Source organism: Hippopotamus amphibius, chromosome 2 (genome assembly GCF_030028045.1).
Source record: "Hippopotamus amphibius kiboko isolate mHipAmp2 chromosome 2, mHipAmp2.hap2, whole genome shotgun sequence".
Taxonomy (NCBI): domain Eukaryota; kingdom Metazoa; phylum Chordata; class Mammalia; order Artiodactyla; family Hippopotamidae; genus Hippopotamus; species Hippopotamus amphibius.
The window spans coordinates 91,436,897-91,454,693 of record NC_080187.1 but is presented as its reverse complement, the minus strand read 5'-3'; the positions used below and the strand labels follow the sequence as shown (position 1 = coordinate 91,454,693).

At 33.6% G+C, this 17,797-nt stretch overlaps 1 non-coding gene across 1 annotated transcript; it reads right to left on the bottom strand.

Annotated features, from left to right (window-relative positions):
* Window positions 1-11,543: 11,543 nt before the first annotated feature.
* LOC130847293 (U6 spliceosomal RNA) lies at window positions 11,544-11,646 on the bottom strand. The gene has a single exon (XR_009052069.1). It is a non-coding gene; the product is annotated as a U6 spliceosomal RNA (small nuclear RNA).
* Window positions 11,647-17,797: the final 6,151 nt, after the last annotated feature.

Below are 17,797 nucleotides of genomic sequence, written 5' to 3'. Positions count from 1 at the left end.
TACTTTTATCTGTGTTTCTTTTGGGGGGCAATGTACTGAATGCTATCTCTTTGCAGATTATATTACTATTCCTTTTCTTAAAAAAAAATAAAATATAGTTTCAGCCTTTCATAATATAGGATGTCCGAGGTTGTTGTCTCAGTTAACGTGAGACAATTGTTGAAGACATTTGTGTATGATTTAACAGGCACTTTTGACAGTGACTGAATTTGGTATGGCTTTGATGTCAATAAATATTTCCTTACTGTCTCCTTTATATAAGACACTGAAACATCTTATATAGTTTTTAATGTATACTTTGAGTGTATACACTTGTTTGGTTTGGAGTGGATTGGATGAGATAATGAATCAATGCATTCAGCAGAGTACTGAGCACAGAAATAATAATTGGCAAATATTAGCTAACATCAGCCTCATTAGTCATATTAGAACATGTTGATCTTTCACTAAACAAATTTCTAATTAGGTTAATTATGGTTTCATGTATATAGCTTTGCTAAATATTTTTGGGCATTGTGTCTACATGCTTTTTAACCCTGCTGTTTCTTAATTATCCATTAGTCTTTCTCTTTTCTTTTATTTGCACTAAAATTTTCAGAGTCAATTTTTAGTGTTTTACATCCTTGGCTACTAGTCTCAGTGAAACTTTATATTTAATTTAGTCAAAGACATCTAAAAAATGTATTTGACTTTTATATCCTAAGATTTTCTTTTAATTTTGAAATAACACAGTCTTGTTCACTGTTGAAAATTGATATCTCAAAAGCAGGAGAATAGCCTTCCTAATTTGAGCCCTTGTTCTCTGTGACAATTTAGAATGTTATACTTCTTAAAGTGAGAAATTACATACTAGTTAATTTGTGTTACTTGAAGCTGTTGTCAGTACAAGACAGTAAATTGTTAGGCTACCAAAGTAATTAGCCACTATATTAGGCTTTACTAGGCTATGGTGCATAGAAGATTAAAAAGCATTTGTGAACAGAATTGAGTCTGCAGCTGCTCTGTAGCATCCCATACAAAATTCACTCACTGTCTTGAAAGATTAGGATGGGGTACATTTCTCTGGGGTGAATGCTTTTGAAAAATAATTCACATTCACAGTCCTCCCAAAATTCAGGGAGCCTGATTTCTCACAACTATCTTTTGAGTGGCAGTGCTTGAACTTCCCATTCCAATACTAATGATTAATGTATAAGAGTTGTGCAGTTTAATGTCATTTTTTTTCTCCCTGAAGCTTCTTGGATCCTGATTTCAGTAACTGATTTAACATATAAATTGGCCCAAACTTGGCAAAAATCAAGAATATTTAACAGGGCACAGATGGTGCAGCAGAAAGCAATATCCAGAGATTTGGTGACTCGAGTGCTCTCTAACCCTCCACCAGCTGCTTTAGCTCAAGTGTGAATAAAGACCTTTTAAGAATCAATGAAATTGTCTTATGTTGTGCCTAAGTATTGCCCACCCAACCAAATTGACACTGAAAACAGAAACAGCCATATGGTTTTAAGTGTATTAGAGAAAAACAGGCTGCAGCTTGATACTTAAAATTAAGTTTTTTAAAGTATAACTGCTGATTTCTCGTGCATCGCACACTTCTAAGAAGCATCTTACATGAAAAGGCATACTCAGCTCTGCCACACTTTGCTTTTAGTTTTCTGCTTTAAATATATGAGAAAGAAAAACAGACAACCTTTGCCCAAGGCCAGAAGATACCCCACAAATTCCTTTAGGAATTGAAACAAAATCACAATCAATATGTTTTTAATATGTTTGAGTCCTGATACTATATGAACTGAAATGAACAACTTATGTTTTTCGATGCTATAGGTGCTCTGTATGGCTCCTTCAGCTTGCAGAAAATGATGACTGATTGTATACACTGATTCCCCTTCACATATAAACTTTGATCCATTTCAGGTAGCTGAAGACCTCCAGGAACAGTTTTCATTTCCAGCAGGTAATGTAAAATAAATGGATCGTATTTCTGTAAGTATACATTAAAACTCAAATGGTCACACTTAATATAGAATGTGTTTCTAGCCTAGAATATAAAAAATTTTCAATTGAAACAGGATTTTATGTTTTTCTATGACTTTTTATTAAACACAAGGAGTGAACATATGAAAAGAACTTGCTAATGTAGTAGGAAATAAGAGAAGCTTTATTAAAATGAGACCAAAATATGAATTGATATGAACCTAATATGTAAAGAGAATTATTTAAATATCTCTACTACACATTAGTATAGATACTAAAAAGATAAACTTACCTTAAAAATTAAGTGTTCTAAATACCTACTTGCCATTACAATTGTATATATTTGGTAATTTATCATAATTACATGTTTTAAATGATTTATCATTTGGGTATATTTAAGAAAAAATAATTTCATCGAAATTCTCCCAGTTCTGAATTAGATTATTCTACATGTCGTCTGTAAGAGTAAAGTATGAGCACACTTTAAATGACTATTTGATGTTCCAAATGAAATTTTGTATATTTTTAGTTGAGAGATCTATTTGAATATAACTGTGAAGCTATAGTACGAGCCTTTATCTTCAAGCAGAATAGTGTAAGATTTAGTTAAGATAAAACTTCAAAGATTTGGTAGCAAGTAAAAGGTGCCAATGACAAATTTTTTGTGTGTTTATTTGGGTCCTTTAATTGAATTCTTTTATAAGTACCTAAAAATATTATGTAATGAAATATTTTAGGCTAGAGTGGGTGAGAAAATAGCGGAGACAAAAACGAGAGTTCAATCTTAAACTTTTATTGGAAATTAGCCATGTAAATCAAGGGTTTTTTAGGAGGACAAAGAGCAAGATAATAGCCTTAAGAGTTAAAGGTAAGATAGGCTCTCATTTAGGATGTTGCTTCATTTGTGTGATTAAAAAAATAAAAAATAGAGGTGGTGAAAAGAAAGCTAAGTCAGCTACAACAAGGATATCATTGCAATTTTCATTCACTTTTTAGATACAATTCTATTATCAGACCCAAAGAACACTGATTGAGGTGGAGGTTGGGTGCCTTGGGGAAGACATTGTTGCAACACCCTTTAATCCTTCTTTGAAGGAAGCCATTGGGAGAAGATGAATACCAGATATTTTAAGTCTGTTACATACAGAGTCTCACTAGCACTGATCCTGAATTGTTATTATGGCCTCCTTGTTAGAGGGAGCCTTTTGGATGAGATAACACATGGCATTCTGGCATAAACATCTCACATTTGGTACAGTAAATACACAGACCCCATTTGTGTTTATTTTCTTGATTCTTCAGTGCATAATTAGAATGGACACACACTGGTGAGTCCGAGTCCTCACAGTGGCTTCCTGACTTGATATGTAGAAAGACGATCTTAGAAAAGGCCAACTTGAAGCCCCCAAAACTGTTCCCTATACCTTCTTTCCAATTTATAAATTGTAGGTAATATTGACACATTGTTGTAGGAGAGATTGTTGAAATTTTCAATGCAATCCATAAGTTTAAAGGATGCAGAGGTTTGTAGTCCCTATTAAATTCTCTTAATTTCACCTGTCAACCCTCCCTTAAAGAAAGATCTAAAATGGAACTCAGTAAACTTATTCAAGTGGTGTTTTCAGCAACTTTGTCATATATGGTATCTCTACTGGAAAAGATTTGCACAGATTCTTCATTTGTGCCATTCTTTCAGGTGATCAGAATTACCTGGCTTCAGTTTAATTCAACTATATCCCTTCCACCTTGGAAAAGGTAGTAATTTGTTCTCACAAGAATTGACAACTAACCCAACTGTGGATTTTTGCCAACAGCAGTGGCAAGCCTTATAGAAACTTACATTTACTGACATAGAAGGTAACATATTTTCTCAGTTCAAGATACTTAATTAAGGCAAAGGAAGTGCCATAATTGGCACACTATTCCTACCATATAACACATTAGAAGCCAACAGGCTAAAATAATGACAGGGTGGCCTACTGAAGACATAGATAAGTTGCCACCTCAGGGAAAACACTTTGAGAAATAGCCTCAGAATTGTAGTAAATGCACTTGGTCAAGTGCAGATACATAATGTTTTAGCTTGAATGGTTATGTTTGGGGGTAAAATGGAAGTAGGATTGGCCTTACTCTTCCTCACATTGACTTGGTACTCTCAGTTCTGGTGGATAAGGCATCTTTCTTTCTAGGCAGAACCCTTCCTCCAAAGAATACAGTAAGATTACAGTAAATCTAAAATAATGACATTTTCTGGTAACTTTGAGGAGTGTAAGCTGGTGTATTAGAAAGAAGAGAAATGAGTTATACTGACAGTTCACAGAAAAATAAATTTAAAAAGATGGTATACATATGAAAATATTTTGGGCTTAACACGTATTTAAGGGTACTAATAACGATTATTTTTATTACCAACTAAATTAACAAACATTAAAATGATTGATAATAAGATTGTTAAGATAATAGGAAAATAATACTAATTATATTTTGGTAAAGTATTACAATTTTTAAAGTCTGTTTGCCAATATGGTATATAATAAATTCACATTATTTTTGATTAAGCAGTTCCATTTCTAGGAATTTATTTTGTATAATCACAGGTTGTAGAAAACACAATCAGAAGTATAAAGGAATGCTATGCAAAATGGCTTATAATTTAAACAAATTAGAACATAAATGCCCACCAGTAGAATATAGCTTCAATATGAAATGTCACGTGTGTGGGAAGATTACTTATATTTGTTAAAATATAAGATCAAGTAATATATCCTAACAGAAGAAGAACATTCCTATATGTATATTATTAAGGGAGAAAGGATATTTCATGATAGTATGACAATACTTACACCTATGCGTAGAACATTTTTAGTAAAACATAGATGTAGTTAATAGAGATTATTTCTGGGAATGATGGAAGAAGTGTGGATGGTAGGAGAGGTCTATATTCACTTTATAACCTTCTGGTCCACTTGAATTTCATATTTTAACTCATATTATTTTATTATAAAATAAGTTTTAATATGTATCAGCCCCCAAAAAGTCATAAAAATATCATTAGAAAGGATCTCAATGATTAAACCCTGTTGTTCCCAGAGCAACATGCAACCATATAGAAATAAGCACCAGGGGTTCTCAGAGTACACTATTAATATGTGTGGAACAATCTGACCTGAGATACAGGTTGAGGGACTTGCAAAGAGGATAAGAGCTAAAGGTAGTGAAAGAAACATTGACCTTGAGCAAGTCAACTAGCAGAAATTACATGCCAAGGGAGGGAGATTTTTCTATGATCCTAAAGGTTGAATTAGAGTTCATAGAAAACAGAAAAAGTTGTGAGAATAATTTGGCCAATACTACTGAGCAGCAGCTCTTTCATTTGGGAGGGCAGTTGGATACGATTAGCTATCTATACCTTAGTTGCCAACACTGACAGGTATGTTGAGCTCAATACTATCCCTGTAACTTACACATTTTAGCTTTACATTAAAAGACAAGCCCTTTTATTCCATTTAAAGTTATTATAAAATGTTGGTTATCTTCCCTGTGCTGTATAATATTTTCTTGTAGCATATTTATTTTATGCATAGTAGTTTGTGCATTTTGATCCCCTACCCCATCTTTTCCTCCTCCCTTACCTCTCCCCACTGCTAACAATTATTTGTTCTTTATATCTGAGTCTGCTTCTGTTTTGTTATATCCATTTATTTAATTTTTTTTTTAGATTCCACATATAAGCGATAACATATAGTATTTGTCTTTCTATTTCACTAAGCATAATACCCTCTAGGCCCATCCACATTGTTTTAAGTGGCAAAATTTATGCTTTTTTATGGCTGAGTAACATTCTGTTGTGTACATATATCACATCTTCTTTATCCATTCATCTCTTGATGGATACTTAGATTGCTTCCATTTCTTGGCAATTGTAAATAGTACTGCTATTTACAATTGTAAATTAGTGAATATATCTTTTCAAATTAGTGTTTTCATTTTCTTCAGATATATACCCAGGGGTGGAATTGCTGAATCATGTGGTAGTTCTATATTTTATTTTTTGAGGAACCTCTATGGGCCTAGGGGGTTCTGGGGCTACTGGTGGGCAGAGCTACTTCCCAAGATCTCTGTCTGCAGGGTCCTCAGGGTCCTTGGCACTGGTTCTGTGCACTGGTGTGTGGGGTCAGGTTTTGGGCCGTCTGGTGTGCAGGGCTGCATCCCACAGCAGCTGTGGGCTCAGGGGTTCTTAAAGCAGCCTGCTGGTGGGTGGGGCTCTGTCCTTGCCTGGCTGCTTGCTTGGCTGGGCCTGATGCATCCCAGTACTTGTGCAGACAGGCTGGTGGGCAGGTCCGGTCCAGTCCTTAAATTCCTCCCTCTAATCAGCTAGAGGGAGGAATTTAAGCTCCTTAGAACATGTTTACAGGCTGAAGGCAAAAATGACCCATAAAATTAAGAAGTGTATTTAAGGGTAATTTAATTATTAGGTGTGGAAGAGGATACATTTGAGATAAATGGTCCCACATTTGTCATTGACATTTGTGTAGACATTCATATGAGCAGTAACAGTTTTATAAGATTAGGGCAGGTTTCTGCACTCAAGGAATACTTCCTCACTACTTTACATAAGGCTGAGCTTCTAGGCATATGAGATAGATTAGATAACCTCCAGATATGCTTTCTGCCCTTTGATTCTAAAATTGTCTAGTTTCCAAAAAACATGCTTCATTGCTCAGTAATTCACATATAAAATTGCCTCAGGAACAGTTAAATATATTTCCCTTAAGAGAGGCTAATTTTGTTAACTACATTTCTCAACTATATTTCCTTTTTAAAGTTCAGTTAGGAAGTCAACCCACAGGCTGGAGTAAAAGGGGTACTTCCAAAATCAATAATAATGCATATAGGATATGTTGCATTGTCTTATTAGGGTTTCCTTACAATGAAGTTGAGGCATCTGTAGCTATATTTCTTTTCTTTCTAAAAAAATTTTTATTGAAGTACAGTTGATTTACAATGTTGTGTTAGTTTCAGGTGTATAGCAGAGTGATTCATTTATATATATATTTTTTCTTTTTCAGGTTATTTTCCATTATAAATTATAAGATATTGAATATAGTTGCCTGTGTTATACAGTAGGTCCTTGTTTCTTCCCCATTTTAATTCTGAAAAAACATTTCTCTTCAGACCTTGAAATTCAGTAACACCAATTTATAAATGTGAACGTTATGGTTATTAATTTTCAATTGAAAATCTATAATCCACTACTCAAATCAACATTTTTGGTAAAATTTTTCCCCAAATGGAAATATCAGTATTATTGAGTTGGCCAAAAAGTTCACTCAGTTAATGAATACATTGTTCAATAAAGTTCTTCATGAAAATGAAAAATGTGTCTTTTATTTTCACTTAAAACTGAATGAACTTTTGGCCAACCCAATATGTTCTACTTAGATTAGTGGACAGCAAATCACTTGTTATTTAACCAGAGAGCAATCTCAATAGTATTTGGGATTAAAAGCAAATTCAGCACAGGTCTGAACAAGACCTGAAAAATATCTTTGTATTCATTTTAAGGAAAAAATGAAACAAATCCAAGCAATTCTAATTACATTGTGCTAATCAAATATTAATTAAATTATTCTTTACTCAGAAATTTCTGTTTTAGCTTGCTCTCATTCTTCTTTGGCTTTCTGAATATTGGGCCAACACACATTTTGGGTCAATTTGTAGAGCTCTACAGTGCCTCTGTTTATTTGCATCAAACATGAATTATTAGAAGAATTGTGTTTAATAACCAAGTAGCTATTTTATAAACCATATGTAAGATAATCCCTGATCAGTCTATCATGATAATTATTATATTTAATAACGTGTTCTTAAATTACAATCAAATCATTTCAGTAAGATAAATTTTAATTGTAATATATATAATTTAATTTACAATTTTTTTAAAAATTGAAAATTGTAAATTTATCTTCTGAACTTTAGAAATAGGCAATTGTTTGAAATTCCCAATTGTTTGAAATTCCCAATTGTTTGGAAACTAACTCTAAAATAATATTTTTTATATTTTTGCAGATTTGTTTTAGAACATGTGAAGTATTTTCTATTAGGAAAAGGAACAATACATTTCCATTGACCATCTAATATACTCTTCAGTAATATTTCAGGGGTCACTTCTCTGCGCTGCAGTTTTGCATGTGGCACACTTATCAATACGTTAGATGTAAATTGTCAATACGTAGAATCTGTTAACATTGCAATGAAATGTAATCTAAGTTCTGTGATGAATGGGTGGATTTCCACATTATGACTATTCCTAGTTTTAAGGCTGGAATTTTCATTCTAAAGCACCCTGAAGAGAAACTTAAGATAGGTAGAGTAGAGACAAATCTGAATTCATTCTCCCTTCCCCTCCCCTCCCCTCCCTTTCCTCCTCAGTTACAGCACTTACTCCACCTTCCTGGAAGAACTTTATATCTCATTTTGAAAATAAAGTGTTCTAATATAGTGATAACTTTCAGGCAATACAAAATAAACAAGTAATTAAAAGTAACAAAAGTATACAAATGAGGAGGGTAAGAAGTCCATCATCATTAGATGATTTTTTCCATTTATATGACATTAGTAAAAGTCAGGTATTTTCCAGGACACACACTTTCTTGATTGACATTGTGTACCAGGAGAGCACCATAAACCATCAGACTGGTAGATCCTAAAACATCCATTTGAGTTATAATATCTTGTTCATATGGACTCACACAATTAATAATCATGAATTTTTCCTCTTGTAAAACCAAAAGTGAGTATTTCAAAATAATCCTTCCACCACACTTAGAAATGTGTTAAATCCACCAGTGTTTGAAGTAGGAAAGTACGTTATCAAATTTTATATACATATTGTGGTAAGATACTTAATATGAAATCTATACTTGTAACAAATTTGTAGGTGTATAAAACTGTATTGTTAACTACAAACAATATGCTGTATAGAAGATCTCTAGAATTTAATCTTGTGTTACTGAAACCTTACGCATTTTGAATAACAGCTCACCATCCCTCCCTTCACCTCTGTAGCCCATGGCAATTACCATACCACACTCTGCTTCTATGTTTTGACTCTTTTGTGCTTGACTATTTTATAAATCTCATATATTGATATTTTGTAGTATTTTTTCCTTCTGTGACTTATTTCACATAACATATTGTCCATCTATGTTGTCACTTATGGTAGGATTTCCTTTTTTTTAAAGCTGAATAATATTCCATTGTATGTATATACCACATTTTCTTTATCAATTCATTCGTTGATGGATGTCATATCTTGGCTATTGTGAATAATGCTGTAATGAACATGAAAATACAAATATTTCTTCAGGATATTCAATTCTGATTTCAATTCTTTTGGATAAAAACACAGAAGTGAGATTGTTGAATCATGTAATAGTTCGTTTAAAAAAAACTGAGGAAACTTCATACTGTTTTTCATAGAGACTGCAGAGTTTTGCGTTCCTGTGAACAGTGTACAAGGGTTCCAATTTTTCCACATTCTCACCAACACATTTTAAAAAAATAATAGCCATACTGACAATTGTGAAGTAATATTTTGTTGTGGTTTTGATTTTCATTCCTGTGATTATTAGTGATGTTGACCATCTTTTCATGTTTTTTGGCCATTTCTATGTCTTCTTTGGAGAAATTCTATTCAGGGCCTTTGCCTATTTTTATTGGGTTATTACTATTATTACTATTGTTATAAAGTTAAAGGAGTTCCCTATATATTTTGGATATTAGCCCCTTATCAGATACATGGTTTATATCTGAAAAATACATATTTTCTCTCACTACATAAATTGCCTTTTTACTCTGTTGTTTCTTTTGCTGTGCAGAAGCTTTTTAGTTTGTTGTAATGCCACTTGTTTATGTTTGCTTTTGTTGCTTGTGTTTTTGGTGTGATATCCATGAAATCATTGCCAAGACACATGTCATGAAGCTTTTCTCCTATGTTTTGTTCTAGGAATGTTACAATATCAGGTATTATGTTCAAATCTCTTATCCATTTTGAGTTGATTTGTGGATATAGTGTAAGATAATGGTCCAATTTCAAACTATTTCATGTGTTTCCCTAAAGCATGTGTTGAAGGGAGTATTCTTTCCTCATTATGCATTCTTTGTATCCTTGTCAATGATCAATTGACCGTATATGCATGAGATTTTGGGGCCCTCTATTCTGGTCCAGTGATATAAATATCTGTCTTTATTCTAGTACATACTGCTTTATAATGTGGCATAGTAATGTATCTTGAAACCAGGAAGTGTGATGCCTGTAGCTTTGTTCTTCTCTTTCAAGATTATTTTGACTACTTGGGATCTTTTTGGTTCCATGTGAGTTTTAGGATTTTTATCTATTTCTGTAAGCAAATGTCATTGGTATTTTGATGCAAATTGCATTGAATCCATGATTGATTTGGGTAGTATGGACATTTTAGCAATATTAAATCTTCCAATTTATGAATGCACAATGTCTTTCCATTTATTTGATTCTGCTTTAATTTTATTAATCAGTTTTATAGTGTTGAATGTACAAATTTTTCACCTTAAGTTTATTCCTTTGTATATTATTATTTTTGATGTTATTATAAATAATAATTTTCTTAATTTCCTTTTCAGAAAGCTTATTGTTAATTTATAGAAATGAAACTAATTTTTGTAATATTTTTCTATCATGCAACTTTAATGAATTTCTTTATTAGTTCTGAGAATTTTTTTATAGTGTCTTTAGAGTTTTCATCATCATGCCATTGGCAAACAGACAACTTTACTTTTTGTTATCCAATCTGAATGCCTTTTATACTTTTTCTTGCCTAATTTCTTTAATTAGGAATTCTAGTTTAATAAAAGTGTGAGAGTGGGCATCCGTGCCTTGTTCTTGAGCTTTTCCTGAAAAGCTTTTAGTTTTTCACCATTGAGTATGTTATTAGCTGTCGGCTTTTAGTATACATGCCCTTTATTATGTTGGGGTAAAATTCTTCTATGGTTTATGACTTAAATTGATTTTTGTATGTTGAAATCATCCTTACCTCCCAGGGTTAAATCACACCACGTCATGGTGTATGTTCCTTTTAACATATTGGCCTCTAGTATTCTTTTCTACTAGTCTCCTTTTTTGGCTTTGGTATCTGGGTAATGCTGGCCTCATAGAATGAGTTTGAAAATGTTCCCTTTTCTTTAATTTTTTGAAAGAGTGTAATAATGATTAGTGTTAATTCTTTAAATGTTTACTTTAGAATTCATCAGTGAAGGCCTCTAGTTCTGAAATTTTCATTGTTGGGAGGTTTATGATTACTGGTTCAATCTCTTTTGGTCTGTTAGCACTTTTTATTTCTTCATGATTCAGGCTTGGTAGGGTATATGTTTCCATCTGTTCATTCTAGGTTATCTAGTTTGTTGGTGTATAATTGTTCATGCTTGTTTCTAATGATCCTTTTTATGTCTGTGGTGGCACTTGTAATGTCTCTTCTTTCACCTCTGAATTTATTTATTGGAGTTTTCTCTCCTTTCTCTTTTCCTTTTTTAAAAATATCAAATAATTAATTTGTATGTCATCCTTGTGCAGGAGCCATGCTAATCTTCTGTGTATCATTCCAATTTTGTAATAGGTACTGATGAAGTGAATACTCCTTTTTACTTTTCTTGGTTAGTCTAGCTAAAGGTTTGTCAATTTTGTTTATCTTCTCAAAAAAGTTACTCTCAGTTTCGTTGATCTTTTTAATTGTCTTTTTAGCTCTTTTTAAGTTTTTATGCTCTAATCTCTTTATTTTCTTCCTTTTTCTAACTTTGGCTTTGTTTGTTCTTTTTGTTTTCAGTCTGTTGTTCTTCCTGGAGGTGTAAATTAGATTGTTTATTTGATTTTTTAAAAATATAGGCATTCGCTATAATTTTCTTCTTAGAACTGCTTTTAATGCATCCCTTAAGTTTAAGTATGTTGTGTTTTCATTTTAATTTGTCTTGAGATATTTCCTAATTTCTCTTTTGATTTCTTCTTCAACCCATTTGTTGTTCAAGAATGACTTATTTAATATCTATATGTTTGTGAATTTACCAGTTTTCCTTTGTAATTTATTTCTGGTTTCATACCATTATGATCAGAAATATGCTTAATATGATTTCAATCTTCTTAAAATTTTAAAGGCTTATTTTGTGAATTAACATGTTATCTATCCTGGAGAAATTTCCATGTGTGCATGTGAAAAATGTATATTCTGCTGCTGTGGGGTGGAATGTTTTGTGTATGTCAGTTAGGTCCTTCAGTCTATGGTGCTTTTCAAGCCTGCTGTTTCCTTATTGATTTTTCTGTCTGGATATTAAATTCATTACTGAAAGATATTAAAGTCTCTTACTATTATTGTTTTGCTGTCTATTTCTCCCTTCAGTTTTAATAAATTGGTTTGTACATTTAGATGCTATGATGTTGGGAGCAATATACATATATATTTATAATTGTACCTTTCTAGTGAATTGACCCTTTATCATTATATGATATCCTTCTTTATCTCTTGTGACAGTGTTTGACTTACAGTTTATTTTGTTTGATATAAGTAATATCAGCCCTATTTTCTTTTGGCTGCCATTTGCATGGATGTCTTTTTCTATCCCTTCAATTTCAGTTCATATGTATTCTTATAAATAAAGAGCTTTTTCTGAAAACAGCATATAGTTGGATCTTGAGATTTGTGTCCTGTTTTGCTTTAAAAACAAATTCAGATACTCTATGTCTTTGGATTGGGGAGTTTAATTCATTAACATTTAAAGTCATCATTGATAGGGAATGCCTTGCTATTTCCATTTTTGTTAGTTTTATGTCTGCCTTATAGTATTTTTGTCCCTTTTTTTTTCTTTCTTACTGTTTTCCTTTGTGTTTCATTGATTTCTTTGTATTGATATACTTTGATTCCTTTCTATTTTTATTTTGTGTATATTCTATCAGTTTTTCTTGTGATTATAATGGGGCTTACATAAAATGGTTATAACAGTCTGATAACAAGCTGATAACAATCTCATAGCATACAAAAACCCTATGTGTTTCTTTTTCCTTCCCAAATTTGTGTTATTGATAACAAAATTTACATGATTTATATTGTGTATCCATCAAATATTTTAGTAATATTTATTTTTAATACTTTTGTATTTTAATTTTTATACTAAAATTAAGTGATTTATCCACCACTGCTTACAATATTCTGTATTTGATTTTATATTTACCTTTACCAATGATTTTTATACTTTTACATGCTTTTGTATAGCTGTTTAGCATTTTTTTCCAACTTAGAATTCTTTTTATCATTTCTTATAAGTCGGGTCTAAGAGTAATAAACTCACTCAGCTTTTGCATTTCTGGGAAAATCTTTATATCTTCTTCATTTTAGAAGTTCAGTTTTTCTGGGAATAGTATTATTCATTAGCAGTATTTATTTCATCACTTTGAATGCATTATCCTTCCCATCCTCCCCAGACTACAGTATCTCTGATGAGAAACCCTCATATACTCTCATGTGGATTCCTTGCTATGTAACATTTCACTTTACTTGCTTTCTGACTTTGTCTTTAATGGTGGTCATTTTTTTGTAATGTGTCTTGTAAGTTTCTCCAGGTTTCAGTTATTGGTAATCATTGGGCTCCTGGATCTAGAGGTTCATTTCCTTTTCCAGATTTTGGAAGTTTTGGACCACTGTTTCTTTGAATAGCTTCTTACTACATCTTTCTCTATTGATCCTCTCATGGCATCCCATATCTCCCTTTAGCTTTTTTCATTCTTTTTGATTCTGTTTTTTCATTTAGCTCCTCTTATTGAATAATTTCCAGTGTCTTTTCTTTGAGTTTACTGATCCTTTTTTCTGCTTGATCTTGTCTGCTAGGAAACACCTCTAGTGAATTTTTGAGTCCAATTATTCTGTCCTTCAACTCTATGATATCTGTTTGGTACTCTTTAATATACTCTATCTCTGCTAAAATTCTCAGTTTGTTCATGCATTGTTCTCCTGACTTCACTTAGTTTCTTTATGAGGCTTATTTTAAGTTTTATTTCAAGTAAGTTATATACCTCCATTTCATTAGGGTAAATTTCTAGAAATTTATTGTGTTTTTTTGCTTGGAACATATTTTCATGTTTTTTCATTTTCTTGGATTCTTTGTATTAGACAATACAATCACTTTTCTCAGTCTTCATATACTGGTCTTGCATGAGATAAGACCCACACCAATTGTCCCAGCCAGAGATTCTGAGCAGCCTTTCAAAACTTCGTGCCAGTTCAAACTGTCATATTGTTCTCAGTGGCTCCCAGGCATCTAGACTATGCTGGGTCTCATCAGTGCTCTAAGACAGTCATGACAGAATCCAGTATCTAAGGTAACTGCCAGAAATATCAGAGCATTGGACATACTTTTTTTTTTTTTTTTTCTCCCAGGGAGAAGCTGGGGGCTGGGTTTCTTTTTGCCTGTTTGCTTTCTGCTGAGCTGGGTGTGTGGGGTGGCATGTGTTAGTTTGGCAGTTCAAACAACAGGTTTTGTTCTCAATGGTCCCCAACATTTAGAGTATCCCAGGTCTCATTAAAGCTCCAAAACAGATGAGACAGAAGTCAGTGGCTCAGGAAGCTCCCAGCATAATCTTAATGTTGAACCTATGGTCTAGTCCTTTCCTTACCTCCCCAGGAAGAATATGGGAACTGGAAGTTTCGTTTCAATAGCATGGTGCTGTGCCCTGCTAGGACTCATGATGAAATATTCCTACCAGCTTTTTTTTTTTAATAAATAAATTTATTTATTTATTTATTTATTTACTGCATTGGGTCTTCATTGATGCATGCCAGCTTTTTCTAGTTGCGGTGAGCAGAGGCTACTCTTTGTTGTGGTATGCGGGCTTCTCATTACAGTGGTTTCCCTTGCTGTGGAGCACAGGCTCTAGGTGTGTGGGCTTCAGGAGTTGTGACACATGGGCTCAATAGTTGTGGCTCACAGGCTTCAGAGCGCAGGCTCAGTAGTTGTGGCGCACGGGCTTAGTTGCTCTGAGACATGTAGGATCTTCCCAGACCAAGGCTTAAACCTGTGTCCCCTGTATTGGCAGGTGGATTCTTAACCACTACACCACCAGGGAAGTCTCTCAATTTGGTTTTAAGAGTACTTTTTAAAAATTTATTTAATTTATTTATTGACTGTGTTGGGTCTTCGTTGTTGCACATGGGCTTTCTCTAGTTGCGGTGAGCTGGGGTGCTACTCTTCATTGTGGTGCATGGGCTCCTCTCCTCATGGTGGCTTCTCCCATTTTGGAGCACAGGCTCTAGATGCGTGGCTTCAGTAGCTGCGGCACGTGGGCTGAATAGTTGTGGCTCATGGGCTCTAGAGTACAGGGTCAACAGTTGTGATGCACAGACTTAGTTGCTCCATGGCATGTGGGCTCTTCCTGGAGCAGGGATCAAGCTGTGTCTCCTGCATTGGCAGATGGATTCTTAACCACTGTGCCACCATTCTGGAGGCTGGGAAGTCCAGGATCTTGGCACCCCCAGATTTGGAATCTGGTTAGGGCCCGCTTCCTCATAGAAGGCACCTTCTTCCTGTGTCCTCAGATGGTGGAAGGGCCTACCAGCTTTGATGTGGCTGGTTCTGTGCTCACCCAGCATTCAGGAGCCTCTCAGTTAGTTTTTGGATTTCTCCCAAGAGGAACTGTTGTGTGCATTGTCACTAAATAAGTGTGTCCATGAAGTGCAGAATATTTCAGGACTTCCTCTTTGCCATCTTGTTGATGTCCCAAATTTTATTTTATGTCTTAGATATTTTAAAGATCAAAGCAGGATATATATACATGCAAATTAAGATAAGATAATTCAAGAAGAGTTTAATAAACTGTTTTATTTACAAAAGTGTAAATTAGTTCATGATCCTATAGTTAGACTGTGGTTAAAAAGTGTGTGAATGCTGTGCAGCTTTGGTGGCTTTATCAGTCTGGAGATAAGTGTGAGGAGGTTGCATTACTACATATATTATATACTTACCTCAGTATTCTTCTTGACACCATATATATTCTTTATTTAATATATAGACGGTCCCCCTAACTCCTACCAGGCTACTGTTGTTTTAAAATAGTCCGTTTTCACAGTCTTTCATGTGTTTTTTTTTTTCTTTCTAAAAACTATAGGTAAAAATCACAAAAACCTTGCATATAAATAATGGATATATTTTACTTTAAGTTAAATAATGAAATTATGTGTCAGATGGAGAGAAGATCTTAGCCTTAGTCTCAGTGGATTCTCTTTTCTCTTACTGCTACTCAGTCCCTTGGAGCAATGATGAGACATAGAGGATGCGCTAATAGAAGGGAAAAGCCAGACTGATTTCCAGCTGATAGGGCTCATTGCTTTGTTAACTTTTTTTTTTTTTTGGGGGGGGTACACCAGGTTCAATCATCTGTTTTTATACAATATCCCCATATTCCCTCCCTTTCTTGACTCCCCCTCCCTCGAGTCCCCCCCACCCTCCATGCCCCAGTCCTCTAAGGTATCTTCCATCCTCGAGTTGGACTCCCTTTGTTATACAACAACTTCCCACTGACTATTTTACAGTTGGTAGTACATATATGTCTGTGCTACTCTCTCGCTTCGTCTCAGTTTCCCCTTCACCCCCAGCTTTGTTAACTTTTATAACCTTATAGAAACAGAAGATTCCAACAAAAATAACCGAGGCCATTGACTAACCACGCTACAACTGATCCTCTGGAATTTACTAAGTGACAAGGAGTGACAAAATAAGCTATTGATTGAACTTCAGGGAGCAAGATATATCTAGGCCAAAATGCTCTAACCTTAGCATTGGCTGAAATCATCAGCAGCATAGAGAGTTATGATTAAAATTATTTAAGAGCAGAACATCAAAGAGACCAATAACCTCATTCATACAGAAATATCTTCTTAAATTATTTGGTAGAAAATCTAGGGTTATTTTTATGGTCGCCAAAACATACTTACAAGACAGTAAAGAGAGAAGATGGAGAGAAGAAACTGAGTGGAGCATAATAAGAATTCAAAATTATCTTTCCAAGTTTTTATAGTATATGTGTATGACTTGATTAAGTATTTAAAACCCACTCTGTAAACTACTGTGGTCTTCCTATATAGCTTTCTTCTTTTAATCCCAGAATCTAGAAGTGTTACTAAGCTGTAACATTAATTATATTTAATATATTTTATAAATTTATTTCATATTCATGTTCATATTTATACTTTGGCATTTTTATTATATTAATGTTTTAATTATATTTCAGATTTAATTACAGTATAAAAGGAGAGTGCTTATTACAAATGAAAGAATGACTGAAAATAATCTAAATAAAATATATTTCACTGATTATAAAGTATTTTGATATATGTCTCTTCTCATGAAGATTACTTATGATTCATTTATTCATTCAAGAAGTTAATACCTTTTGATGGAATTCAGTTGGAGCTCTTTATATGGTTCCTTTAATACGTCCTCCAGGTTCCTCACTTCAGTTATCTCCTCCTAGACATTCACATAGCTCCATTCTCTTATCTTCTTCAACTTTCTCAAATATCACCTTTTCTTTGAGGTATTTTCTTTACTTCCTCTAAAAGTTCAGTTCTTCTGTCTTGACAATGACTATTCCATGTCCCTGGTTTCTTTTTACTCCTTGATGCTTGTCACTTTGTAATATGTGATATATTTTATTTAATTTTCTTGTGCATTAGCCATTTCCCAAGCTAAAATGTAACTTCATGAGATTACAAATTTTTGTAGGCATTGTTCCGTCTCTGGTACCTGA